At 44.4% G+C, this 13,944-nt stretch overlaps 1 protein-coding gene across 6 annotated transcripts in view; it reads left to right on the forward strand.

Moving 5' to 3' along the window:
- The window catches only part of PAK3 (p21 (RAC1) activated kinase 3), a 182,549-nt gene that overhangs the window by 64,545 nt on the left and 104,060 nt on the right, over nucleotides 1-13,944 (forward strand). For 2 of the 6 annotated variants that reach the window (XM_075835821.1, XM_075835824.1), the window contains exon 1: nucleotides 2,771-2,946. The exons of 1 other annotated variant lie outside the window; for it this stretch is intronic. The gene's annotated coding sequence lies outside the window, so the exon portion shown is untranslated. Of the gene's footprint in view, nucleotides 1-2,770; nucleotides 2,947-13,944 lie in introns of those variants that run through there. 3 more of the 6 variants (XM_075835823.1, XM_075835825.1, XM_075835826.1) reach the window with 3 other exon arrangements.

The following is a 13,944-nucleotide window of genomic DNA, read 5'->3' on the forward strand; positions in this document are numbered from 1 at the left end:
GTGTGTGTGTGTTTTTTTACAGGTTCGGTTGTTGGACTTCGGATTCGAGTACTTCAATGACTGCGTTTTTTTTATTCTCAATAAAATGGTTAATGAGGGTTGTTTTTTTATTTCAATAAAATATTTTTTCTATGTCCTTGTATCTTTTTAAACTTTATTATCACCGCCTTAGTAATGGCCGCTGGCTGATTGACAACCTCCATTACTAAGGCGAGGCTTAATGTTAGCCGGTGCAGAGGCTACACTAACCCCCATTATTACCCCGGTACCCACCGTCACCAGGAGTACTGGGAAGAGCCGGGTACAAACCAGTACCCGACCATCTGTAGTGACGGGCAGGCACCGGGATGGCCGCAGGCTGGTAGTATTAGGCTGGGGAAGGCCAAAAACAGTGGCCCTTCCCACCCTTGTAATGCTGCCTGCTGCTGCTGTGTTGTATCTGTCTGGTTATGAAAATTGGGGGGGACCTGACATCGTTCTTTCCAATTATTTTTTCTTTTTTTAAATGACGTCGGGTCCCCCCCATTTTCATAACCAGCCAGATACAATAAAGCAGCAGCAGGCAGCATTACCAGGATGGGAAGGGCCACTGTTTTTGGCCTTTCCCCTCCTGATAATACCAGCCTGCGGCCACCCCAGTGGCCGACCATCCCTACAGATGGTCAGGTACTAGATCGTACCCGGCTCTTCCCAGCACCCCTGGTGGCGGTGGGTACCGGGGTAATAAAGGGGGTTAGTGTTAGCCTCTGCATCCGCTAACACTAAGCCCCGCCTTAGCAATGGATGCTGTCAATCAGCCGGCGGCCATTACTAAGGCGGTAGTAATATAGTTTAAAAAAAAAAACACAAAGACATAGAAAAAATATTTTATTGAAATAAGAAAAAACCCACACAACCCTCATTAACCATTTTATTGACAATAAAAAAAAAGCTGTCATCGAAGTCGTCCTGGAATCCGACGTAATCCAACGACCGAACCTGTAAGAAAAAACACAAAAAATGATTAGTAACACATGTGTTAGGGTATGTGCACACACACTAATTACGTCCGTAATTGACGGAAGTATTTCGGCCGCAAGTCCCGGACCGAACACAGTGCAGGGAGCCGGGCTCCTAGCATCATAGTTATGTACGACGCTAGGAGTCCCTGCCTCGCTGCCGGACAACTGTCCCGTACTGAAAACATGATTACAGTACGGGACAGTTGTCCTGCAGCGAGGCAGGGACTCCTAGCATCGTACATAAGTATGATGCTAGGAGCCCGGCTCCCTGCACTGTGTTCGGTCCGGGACTTGCGGCCGAAATACGTCCATCAATTACGGACGTAATTAGTGTCTGTGCACATACCCTAAGGCTTAGATACAGGGCCCATGTGTGATACTGTCTGTGGGACCCTGTATCTAAGCCTACCACAAGGTAGGCTTAGATACAGGGTCCAGCAGACAGTAATCTTATACAGTATAAGATTACTGTGTGCTGGGGCCCTGTATCTAAACCTACAGTGTGGTAGGCTTAGATACAGGGCCCAGCAGACAGGATCACGCATGGGCCATGTATCTAAGCCTACCATGTGATTGGCTTAGATACAGGGCCCAGCAGACAGGATCACACAATCTGTGATCCTGTCTCATGGGCCCCCTAAGCCTGCTACATCGTAGGCTTAGGGGTTGTGCAGTCCCTAAACATTGATGGCCTATCCACAGGATAGGCCATCAATAGCTGATGTGTCGCCCGGGACCCGCAAATCAGCTGTTTTGAAGGGGCCGCAGCACTCGTACGAGAGCTGCTTCCCCTTCATTTCACTACTCGCCCACACTGTGAATCGCCGACACCGATTCACAATGTGACCGGAATGAAGTGACAGGAATGAAGGGGAGCAGCTCTCGTACGAGTGCTGCGGCCCCTTCAAAACAGCTGATTGGCGGGTCCCGGGAGTCAGACCCCGCCAGTCAGGGCTAACCTTACCTTCCTCTTCGGCCGCGGCGGGAGTTCTGTAGTCTCGATGCTGTGCGCGGCGGCATAGCGCTGTGACGTCATGCGCTGCGCACAGCGCTTGACTTCAGGACCTCCGCTGCGATCCGGAACCAGGAAGGTAAGTAAAGTATGTTAGTATAGTAACAGGGGCCCGCGGCCCGAGTTACTATAGTAACTTTCTATTGATGTGGTGCGGGGGGCCGTGGGCCCCCCTGGCTTCGGGGCCCGGTCGCAATTGCGACCGCTGCGACCCCTATAGCTACGCCAGTGGTAACAGATATTCGATACTGGTCACCACATGCCTCCTGGGTGATTCTGCTCATTCTTTTTATATTAACCTTCCCTCAATAGGTGAAGTTTACCACAAAACTGTTTTCTCAGCTGGCACCTAGACCTCAGAAAGATTTTGCCCATGCCCACAATATAGAGTGCGGTACCTAGGCCACTTTTACTTCATCAGTAGCTGCATACAGTATTCTGGAGAGTGGGGGGACGGAGCGGAGTGTAGGACCCTGCTGAGTAGGGGTCTGCTGCAGACAAGGAATGTGCTGTGTATTCTCATGTCCGCTCTGTCTATCACCCTCCATGGCATTGCACCTCTGGCCACACACAATGCGGGCAGACTTGGTCTTGGTAAAAGCATCACAATTTTTAAGCTCCCTCTGTCTCCGAAAGGTTTCTATTCACTTCCTGCTTCGAAACAAAAGATTTGCCTATCCCAGCCCTCCTAGTGCTATTAGTAGTATTATTATCTGCCGCCAGGCAGCCAATCAGAGAGGGAGAAAGATGGTGACATCATGGGCTAGGGAACAGCAAGGAGGCAGCTGAGGCATCCAAGCCACTAACGTGAGCAGTGGAGGTCAGGAGCTGGGGAAGGATGGCAGCGGTTCTGCAGATGGACTAATCTAGGGCTTCCCTGTCATCCAGAGCACTTCCAGCAGAAGGGGCACAGCATGCCAGGGTGTGTGCCAGGTAATGCCATCTTCTTTATGCAGGGCTCATCATGCTGCAGCCCATGCTGCCTTGTGTTCAGCAGTACTAGCAATGGCCTGTTCTGGGCTCTCCCAATTCTGGCGCAGCCTGCAGGATTGTGTGTGATGGCTTTGGGGGGTTCACACTTTATTTTAGTGGCCCAGCATTACATAACTACTTATGATTTGGCTGGTGAATAATGTGACCTATATAATATATGGTTGTGTGGATTGTAGTCTAATGAGCCTACATGGTGTAATAGATGGACCTGTCTGTCTGTGCCTAGGCTCTAGTACAGTATGTCTCACGATGTCTGTGCATGTAGAATGCTGGGTTTGTAGATTTATGGGTTTGTGCATCTATATGTCTGGAGAGAAGGGGCTTTGTATATCTTGGAGGTGGGATCTGTGTATACCCTGGGAGACGGATGTCGGTGGAGCTGGAGAGTGGCTTGTGAATATTTGTGGTTATTAATATTTACGCATTGTTTGTATGACGGCGCCACACGTGAGCGCCGCTGTAACGAAAGCCATAAGATTGGGGTCCTTTAAATAGTAAATCTATGACAGGCCTTCCTCTCTGTGTGCTATATTTATAGGGTGATTCATTGATCATTGCTGTGTGATTCAGAAATATATAGGATTGAAGGAAGGGGGAGCTCTGCCCAAAAGAGCTTGCAATCGGTGCCATCTGCCGTGTGATTCTCTGCTGGTGAGGGCAATAAATCCACTTTGCATATATTATCCTCTACCCCTTTTGTGCTCCCTGTGAAGACACCTGCTCTTCTGCTCCTGTGACTGGGAAGCTCAGTAATAGGCCCCATATGCAGATGAGCCTTTGTCCGAGCCCTGATTCCTGCTTTATTGGCTGGGCTGTCATTCTCCATATACTCGGCCTCCTCTCTGTCACCAACCTGCCGACTCAAAAGATTTCAGCTGTGGCAATTGTCAATTCTGCCAAATGTGCCTGTTTAATCTGTGGGACTTTTTTGTTTCTTTTTTGCATACAAATATTTAGTGGTAAGCGGTTTTTTATTATTGTTTACTTTGGCTTATTTTTGTTTTATGGGACTGTTGTATATTCAAGAGCTCAGGGATATATAATAAAGGAACACCATGCAAAAAGGAAAAGTCAGATTTTTCACTTTTTGTCATTAATTGAACATTTTGTGGATGAAAACACATTGTAAAAATGCAGTGGCCAGATATTTGCATCAAATAGATTTGGTGCAACATTTTGTCATACTTAAAGCGCTCATCACATCATAGATGACCTCTTTCATACAGGAGTCGCAGCAGCGATCAGTTGATCATCGTGGATGCAACTCCCAAACCCCCGACAAACAGCCACTTTTGCTGGGGGAAGCCCATGCCAGCCAGGCATCACCTTCAGATGAAAGCCAGATCATGTAATACATGGACGACCCAAGTCTACCAGAGCGAGAGCAGCTGCTTGTTAGTTGTTTCTCGCTCTGACTCGTAGGGGGGGGGATTCCCTAGAGGTGCACCCCCCTCTGACATACATATGCATTTATAGGGCATATGGACATGGACTGTCCTGATGGGACATCCTAAAGGCTGGATTCGGAGCAGCAGTGTTTTATACACACATCTGCTCTGTAGGCTACCTGGAAAAAATATATATTCATTTTTTTTGGGTTTTTTTTCGTGGAAAAAGTTGGACAAGTCCATTTAAGTATCTTTAATAATTTTGCCAGATGATATAAATCACATATGCAATGTATGTTACTATTACTATGTTACAGGTACTACTACAGACTGCTGCATATTTTTATTCTTTTAACCATAAAGTGCAGCATGCTGCGCTATGCATGAAGAATTTTACTACTTTTTATTGCAGGAATAAAACTAGAACTAGGGCAGGAGGACTGGCATTGTGTAGCATAGAAGATGGATATAAAGAGCCATGCCACCTGTTCGCTATAAGCTTCGGGTTTGGCCATTGACCATTTAATCATATTCATCATAGAGAAATTGTTCAATACAAGACATGGTATCAAGCAGTTATCTGCAGATAAAGAAACATGGGAGACACTCCTCTCGACGAGTATAAGGCCCCATGCACACGAACGTGCTTTTGCGGCCGCAATTCCCCTGAAAATCCACGGGAGAATTGCGGCCCCATTCATTCCTATGGGGCCATGCACACGACCGTGGTTTCCACGGTCCGTGCATGGCCCAGGAATGAGTCCGGACCGCAGAAAGAACGGCCATGTCTTATTACGGCCGTGTTCTGTGGTCCAGGCTCATAGAAAATAATGGACACGGCCATGTGCACGGCCCGCGATTTGCGGATGCGGCTCGCGGGTGACACTCCGTGGCTGGCCGACCCGAAAATCACCGCCGTGCACATGGCTACGGTCGTGTGCATGAGGCTTAAATGAAGGAGCACTTAACATTGTACACACCGTATAAAAGTGCAGCCTAAAGAAAGACTAAAACTGACTCATTCACTTCCATTGAACGCGGACACCTTTCCGTATCGCTACGGATGAGTGTTCGTGCCGCAGAACTATGCTGGGAATTATGGATCATGTCCGTTTTTGGTCCGCAATTGCGGCACGGACTCCTCCATAGAAGTCTATGGGGGAAGCCAAAATTGTGGATGGCTACGGAGGTGTGTCCGCAAATACGGATAGCCACCCGCAACAATAGAAGTGTTGCTAAGCAACACAAAGGGGATTTCCCATGAGCCAGGCCTCTTCTTTTTTTTTGGGGGCGGATCCGTATGTACGGATGCACTACGGACCATATTTGCGGATACCATTCAGCAGAAATGGGTACTTTGACTATGAAGCAATACTGAACCGTATTTACGGTCAGTATTTGCGGATACGCTCATGTGCATGAGGCCTTACTAATATCATGGCCGTGGTTTTCGGGTCGGCCGGGGGCGGGGTCTCACCCGCAAGCCATTATTTGCTATGAGCCTGGACCTCAGAACATGGCCGTAATGAGACTTGCCCGTTCTTTATGCGGTCCGGGCTCCTGGACAGTGGAAACCACGGTAGTGTGCATGGCCCCATAGGAATGAATGGGGCTGCAATTCTCCCGTGGATTTTTGGGGGAATTGTGGCCGCAAAAGCTCGTTTGTGTGCATGGGGCCTGAGAATTGCAGATGTGTTAAATAATGTACTGTTTACGGAGGGGGGGGGGGTATTTTCTGGTTTATTCTTGGTAATCACTTTGGAGAACACTACAAGCTATTCCAGCATGAAGTGGCTGATAACAGGGAACAATAGATTCTATTTTCACTTCTGCGCAAATGTGGATAAATTAGAGCTTGGGTTTAGTGTCTATGTAGCTGTTGATTGATTTAATAAAATCTATATATTATGTGTTACTTCTAGGCATATTCTTATTTGATTCATTGTAATGTTAGTGGCTGCAATATGTGACTAAGGGCCTGTTCACATCAGCGTTGGCTTTCCGTTCCGGTGTTCCGTCTGAGGTTTTCGTCGGGTGAACCCCGCAACGGAAAGTCAAAGTGAAACCACAGCATCTGTTTCCGTCACCATTGATATCAATGGTGACGGAAACATTGCTAATGGTTTCCATTCGTCACCATTCCGGCTGGTTTCTGTTTTAACGACGTAATCAATAGCGCAGTCGACTACGTTATTGATTCCGTCGTTAAAACGGAAACCTGCCGGAATGGTGACGTACGGAAACAATTCGCAATGTTTCCATCACCATTGATATCAATGGTGACGGAAACAGAAGCTGTGGTTTCAGTTTGAGTTTCCGTTGCAGGGTACACCCGACGGAAACCTCTGACGGAACCCCAGGACGGTAAGCCAACGCTGATGTGAACAGGCCCTAAGATGGGAAGACTGTAACACCGTTTAAAATGATATTAAATGGTACTCAAAAGTTACAGAAACAGGATTTAACCTTCTTTATAAATAAACGGAGCCACTTACCCGATAACTGAAGAGATGTCCTATTGCTAGGCTATGCTGTCACTATCTTATTAGTGGGGGATCCTTAGAAAGCTGTGTAGTGAAGGGAGTGGTGCTGTGCCAAGGAGAAATACGAAGGTGCGCTGAGCTTGACTTGGAGATCGGAGAGCATTCCAACTGTTCTCCCCCTTCCCCCACGCAGTACATATAGTGATTGTCTTTTTCTAGTGATGTAGTATATAAAGTTTGGTGGGAGAACCTCTAAGGCCTTATTCAAACGAGCGTGTCCGATTTGTGTCAGGGCTGTTTTTCATGCGTGTTGCACCAGTGGGGTTTCCGTGTTTCTCCTCTGCAAGCACTTTCTGGTTCTACTCTTTTTTTTTTTTTCTTTTTTTCTCAGCATTTTTTTTTAGCAACTGATTCATGAAAAATGGACCGCATACAGATGTCGTCCGTGTTCTGTCCTTTTTTTCACACACACACAGACTTTAATGGGCAAGGCTGATCCACAAAAACAAAGCAGAATAAGACATGCGGTAAGTTTCACGCAATGAACACACGCTCCGTGAAAAAACACATGTGTGAGTAGCCCGATTTGAAAAGGACCGCGCATGGATGTTTGTGTGAATAAGGCCTACAGGCGTTATCTGTTTTGAAAATTGTGTCACCAGAAATAATATATATAGAAATAAAGTGTAGATACAGTGGCACAGCTATGTGACGTATATTAACCCTTGGTTACAATCATGTATTTATATGACCATGTAACAAATAGAACAGCCTCTTCCTTTTATAGGTGAAGAGCAACAGTAGGCCACATTTCTGAAAAGTGATGTCATTTTGGCCAATGTCTAAGGCCTCAGGCACATGACCGTGCTTTTGCGTCCGAAATTTATCCGCACACAAAGTTGGTTTTCACCGGATCCGTGCTGGGGCTGCGAATCCGGACCGCAAAGACTGAGGACAACTCATTTTACGGTTTGTATTTGCGGCCTCACAAACTGGTGAAATCATATTTTTTTTTTTTTGCGGAACCTTGAATCCTGATGACAGACAAATGCACAACGAAATCTTTTTTTTGCGAGCAAATGAACCACAACTGATCTGTGGTTTTGCAACCCGCAAAACCACTTTGGCCTAATGCCCACAGCCGAAGATAGGCCTGGTTCACACCTGCATTGTGTTTTTTCTTTGTTATGCTCCGAATGAAAATTCCGGAATTGCTGGTTCAATTGTACAATGGACACAATCGGCGCCCGACGGAACCCATTTACTTTAATAAGTGGCGTTGGGTTTTTGTCACAATCGACGCCCGACGAAACCCATTTACTGTAATAAGTGCCGTTGGGTTTTTGTCAGGGTGTCTGTGGTTTTACCGGAAACAATAACGCAGATATGAACAGGCACTTAACATTAGACTACTTTATTGACGTACATTGCGACAAATTTATGTCTGCATTTTATTTCTTTGACAAATCACAACATACACTTCTACCACTGCCACTGTGTTCACATCAGCGCTCGGTTTCCGTTGATGGGTTCAGTCAGGCCTTACCATTGGAGGAACATAAAGGCAAACGGTTTTCAATGGTAATGCTTCCATTGCAAATGGTTTCCTTTTTTCTCCGTTACGTAAGGTTTCAGGGTATTTTTTTAGCGGAAACAGTAGCGTAGTCAACTACGCTATTTTTTACGCTGCAAAAACGGAAACCTTACAGAACGTAGACAAACGAAAACTAAATGCAAACGGAAGCTATGGTTTCCTCCGATGGAAAGGTCTGATGGAACCCATTAACGGAAACTGAACGCTGATGTGCAGAGGTCCTTACTTTTACACTGGCTACAAATGTGTCCCTTTTTTCTTCACCAGGGTTTGTGTGGAGTATAGAATAAACTTTACTTTCTATTTTTTCTCTGATTTGCAACTTTTTAAGTCACATTTCATAAATGTGTCTAAATCCTGTCCAAGCAATAAGCCACGCCTACTTTTCACTCCACTTTTACTAACGTTCATGGTGCAAATGGCCCTAAATTCTGGTGGCAAATGGTTAATAAATATGTCACATGGCAAACTGTTTTGGAGTAAAATATACCTAAAAAAAGGCACAAATACATAGGTAGGTTTAAGGCAATGTATAAATATTCGCCCATGCAGACTGGATAGCTTCTCTCCTGTTGCTGCAAAAGTATCCGTCTACCATATGGTGAACCGCTGCCGTGGATGGATGAACTTGGTTGGCCACAATGCTTAGGTACGTAAATCCTAGTGTACAAACGTCCATCCACAGGTATCAGAGGAGCCGGGGTGTGCCAAGAAAATGTTCCCCACACCATTATTCCACCTCCACCAGCCTAAGCTGTTGACATCTGACATAAAGGGTTCATCGATTCATGCTGCTTGCGCCAAATTCTGATCCTCCCATCAACATGGTGCAACAGAAATCTGGATTCGTCTGACCAATGTTTTTCCACTGCTCCGTGATCCCATTTCTGCACTCTTTTTGCCCAGTTGAGTCTTGCCTTTCAGTCTCTCTTAGACATCAATCGCTCTCGAATCAGCTGTCTTCGGTCGTAGCCCATCTGTGCTAAAAAACGATGAGTTATGCGTTCGGACAAGTTAGTTGGAGCACCAGAGTTCTATTCGGCTGCAATTTGCTTGACTGTGCACCGCCTGTTTCTCAGAACGATTCTGGACGTCCTCCTCTTACCTCTCTTAGGGACAAGTTGTTTGTCTACTGGATCTTCCTTCACTGGATATTTTTCCTCGATCACACCATTCTCGGTATACTCTCAACACCGTTGTATTCGAAAACCCCATAAGGTTGGCAGTTTTTGAAATACTGTCCCCGACTAGTCTAGCAGCCATGACCATGCCTCATTCGAAGTCATTCAGATTGCTTGATTTTTCCCATTCTAGTTTGGATTCACATTGAAACTGGTCTACGGAAAACTTGTTCATTTAATTTTACGCTCCACTCCGGGGTCACGTGTCTAATCTCCTTACAGGGAAGCTCCAATCGTAAAAGTTCAGGTGTCTCTAATAAAGTGGCCGTTCAGTGTATGTATGAGTATATCTATATTATGGACCCAGTAAATATCTATTTAATGAATATATTTGGTGAAGACTAATGTGGTTAACCCTTGAAACGAAAATACTGTTTTTGCTGCTTCGAGTAAAGGGCAACTAAATGTGGTTTTCCTGATCGTTTGAGTATATTTCTGACCTGGAATCTGCCTGCCGCTAGATTTGATTAGAGCTGCAATGTCTAGATGCCAGGCTGTATTTATCAGAGGTGGCACTACTCCTGCACAGTGCAGACATTCAGATGCCAGCTCCTGCTTTGTTTCCATCCACAATCCCCTGACTAGCACTATCAGTCTGTAGCAATGTCTGTATGCTTCTGAATGGTTGGCATTGGTCAATGTAAGATCCAGTATATTTCTATCAAGTATCGATGAACAAATAATACTAAAAGCAATTGGAATTTTTCAGCATCATTGTTTCCATAGCAGTGTAAGGGTCAGTTCACACTGAGTTTTTTTTGGCGTTGATTTTGCCGCAGAAACTGCATCGGAATCGGCCCCAAAAAGACGTCCGAAATCGCTCCCCATTGTTTTCAATCGGAGGCAGAGGAGTTCGGTCACTTGCGGAAAAAAAAAGTGGCTTGTCCTTTCTTGCTGCGGTTTCCGTCTCTGATCTCCCATTGAAATCAATGGGAGGCGGAAAAAAACTTCTGCGCTAGTTTCTGAGCGTTTCTGTTCTGCGCTTTTTGCCCACAGTTCTCGCATAATCTTCAATGGCCGTGGGTGAAAAACGTTGCGAAAAACTACATGCAGGCAGTTCAAAATCTGCCTCAAAATTCCTGAAGGAATTCTGCGTCCGTTTTTTTTCTGCCTGTAAAAAAACTCCTGTGCGAACAGCGCCAAACTCTAGTTAAAACATAAGAATAAAGTGTTGCTACAGCCCGCTGTTTCTCTAACCCCCTTGTCACACCTACAGGGGGCAGTTGAGAAACTGGGAGTTGTGTAGTGGGGTCTTCACAGCAGAGTTGCTTTAACTGCCTGTGACATTGAGAGGGACCTATGGTGATGTATAATATCGATTTTTGACCAGCTGTCCCTATTTCAGGTATGCACAGATAAAAAATATCTACGTGGTAAGATCCCCAGCAAACTCTTCATATCTCCGCTTCTTGTGCCGCTGCAAATGCGTCATATTGGGTTAATGGCAGTCACAAATATATGTTTGTTTTATTTGCATCCATTTGAACGATGTTTCTGAGTTGACGGCAAATACCCGGTTTTAGAAGCATTGTAATGTAGAGTACGTTCGGGTCATGGTCGTCTTTAAGAGCCGTATTCTCTCTGATCATTGTATGTTCTCATTGTGTTTAGCAAAGACGGCTTTATAGGCGGGTGACACTTCAGTATCTGTCCACAATTCACTGGTATCCGATGTCCTTGACCTCCTCATTCTCTCATCTTTATGGCTGGTCTATAAGAGCTTAGTCTCCTGTTGGAGTTGCGAGGAGAAAACAAAAAGGTTGATTTATACAATTGGTCATGGCCGAATGTAAATTGTATGATTTCTGCATTGCCTACGTGACCAGTATCAAAGCTACAAATTGCTCATCTCTGTCCCTTCCCAATACTACAAGATTGTGTAATTCCTGCCATATCTTCTCATGTGCAGGACCATTACACACCAATATTAACCCCTTCCCTCTTTAGCCACTTTTGACCTTCCTGACAGAGCCTCATTTTTCAAATCTGACATGTGTCACTTTATGTGGTAATAACTCCGGAATGCTTTCACCTATCCAAGCGATTCTGAGATTGTTTTCTCGTGACACATTGGACTTTATGTTACTGGCAAAATTTGCTCGATATGTTCAGTATTTAATTGTGAAAAACACCAAAATTTAGCGAAAAATTGCAAAAATTAGCATTTTTCTCAATTTAAATGTATCTGCTTGTAAGACAGGCAGTTATAATACACAAAATTGTTGCTAATTAACATCCCCCATATGTCTACTTTAGATTGGCATCGTTTTTTGAACATCCTTTTATTTTTCTATGACCTCACAAGGCTTAGAACTTTAGCAGCAATTTCTCACATTTTCAAGAAAATTTCAAAAGGCTATTTTTACAGGGGCCAGTTCAGTTGTGAAGTGGTTTTGAGGGCCTTATATATTAGAAACCCCAAAAAAGTCACCCCATTTTAAAAACTTCACCCCTCAAAGTATTCAAAACAGCATTTAGAAAATGTCTTAACCCTTTAAACATTTCACAGGAATTAAAGCAAAGTAGAGGTGAAATTTACAAATTTCATATTTTTCTGCAGAAATACATTTTTAATACAATTTTTTTTATAACACAGAAGGTTTTACCAGAGAAATGCAACTCAATATTTGTTGCCCAGTTTTTGCAGTTTTAGGAAATATCCCACATGTGGCCGTAGCGTGCTACTGGACTGAAACACCGGCCTCAGAAGCAAAGGAGCACCTAGTGGATTTTGGGGCCTTATTTTTGTTAGAATATATTTTAGGCACCATGTCAGGTTTGAAGGGCTCTTGCGGTGCCAAAACAGTCAAAATCCCCCAAAAGTGACCCCATCTGGGAAACTAGACACCTCAAGGAAATTATCTAGGGGTGTAGTGAGCATTTTCACCGCACAGGTTTTTTACAGAAATTATTGGAAGTAGGCCGTGAAAATTAAAATCAACATTTCTTCAAAGAAAATGTAGGTTTAGCGATTTTTTTTTCTCATTTCCACAAGGACTAAAGGAGAAAAAGCACCGCAAAATTTGTAAAGCAATTTCTCCCGAGTAAAACAATACCTCACATGTGGTAATAAACGGTTGTTTGGAGACACGGCGTGGCTGAGAAGGGAAAGAGCGCCATTTGGCTTTTGGAGTTCACATTTAGCAGGAATGGTTTGCGGAGGCCATGTCACATTTACAAAGCCCCTGAGGGGACAAAACAGTGAAAACCCCAAACAAGTGACCCCATTTTGGAAACTATACCCCTTGAGGAAATTATCTAGGGGTATAGTGAGCATTTTGACCCCACAGGTTTTTTGCAGAAATTTTTGCAAGTAGGCTGTGAAAATGAAAATCTACATTTTTTCAAATAAAATGTAGGTTTAGCTAATTTTTTCTCATTTCCAGAAGGACTAAAGGAGAAAAAGCACCACAAAATTTGTAAAGAAATTTCTCCCGAGTAAAACAGTACCCCACATGTGGTAATAAACGGCTGTTTGGACACACGGCGAGGCTGAGAAGGGAAAGAGCGCCATTTGGCTTTTGGAACTCAAATTTAGCAGGAATGGTTTGCGGAGGCCATGTTACATTTACAAAGCCCCTGAGGGGACAAAACAGTGGAAACCCCCCACAAGTGACCCCATTTTGGAAACAACACCCATTGAGGAAATTATCTAGGGGTATAGTGAGCGATTTGACACCACAGTTTTTTTGCAGAAATTATTGGAAGTAGGCCCTGAAAATAATAATCTACATTTTTTCAAAGAAAATGTAGGTTTAGCTAATTTTTTCTCATTTCCAGAAGGACTAAAGGAGAAAAAGCACCACAAAATTTGTAAAGCAATTTCTCCCGAGTAAAACAATACCCCACATGTGGTAATAAACGGCTGTTTGGACACACGGCAGGGCTTAGAAGGGAAAGAGCACTATTTGACTTTTTGAGATCACATTTAGCAGGAATGATTTGCGGAGGCCAGGTCACATTTGCAAAGCCCCTGAGGGGACAAAACCATGAAAACGCCCAAAAAGGGACTCCATTTAGGAAACGACACCTCTTGAGGAATGCATCTAGGGGTGTAGTGAGCATTTTGACCCCACAGATGTTTCATAGAATTTATTAGAATTAGGCAGTGAAAATAAAAACAGTCCTTTTTCTTCAATAAGACGTAGCTTTAGCGCAAATTTTTTTCATTTTCTCAACAAATAAAGGAAAAAAAGAACCCAACATTTGTAAAGCTATTTCTCCCGAGTACGGCAATACCCCATATGTGGTCATAAACTGCTGTTTGGGCAAACGGCAGGGCTCAGAAGGGA

The sequence above is a fragment of the Rhinoderma darwinii genome, chromosome 8 (genome assembly GCF_050947455.1).
Source record: "Rhinoderma darwinii isolate aRhiDar2 chromosome 8, aRhiDar2.hap1, whole genome shotgun sequence".
Lineage (NCBI taxonomy): Eukaryota > Metazoa > Chordata > Amphibia > Anura > Rhinodermatidae > Rhinoderma > Rhinoderma darwinii.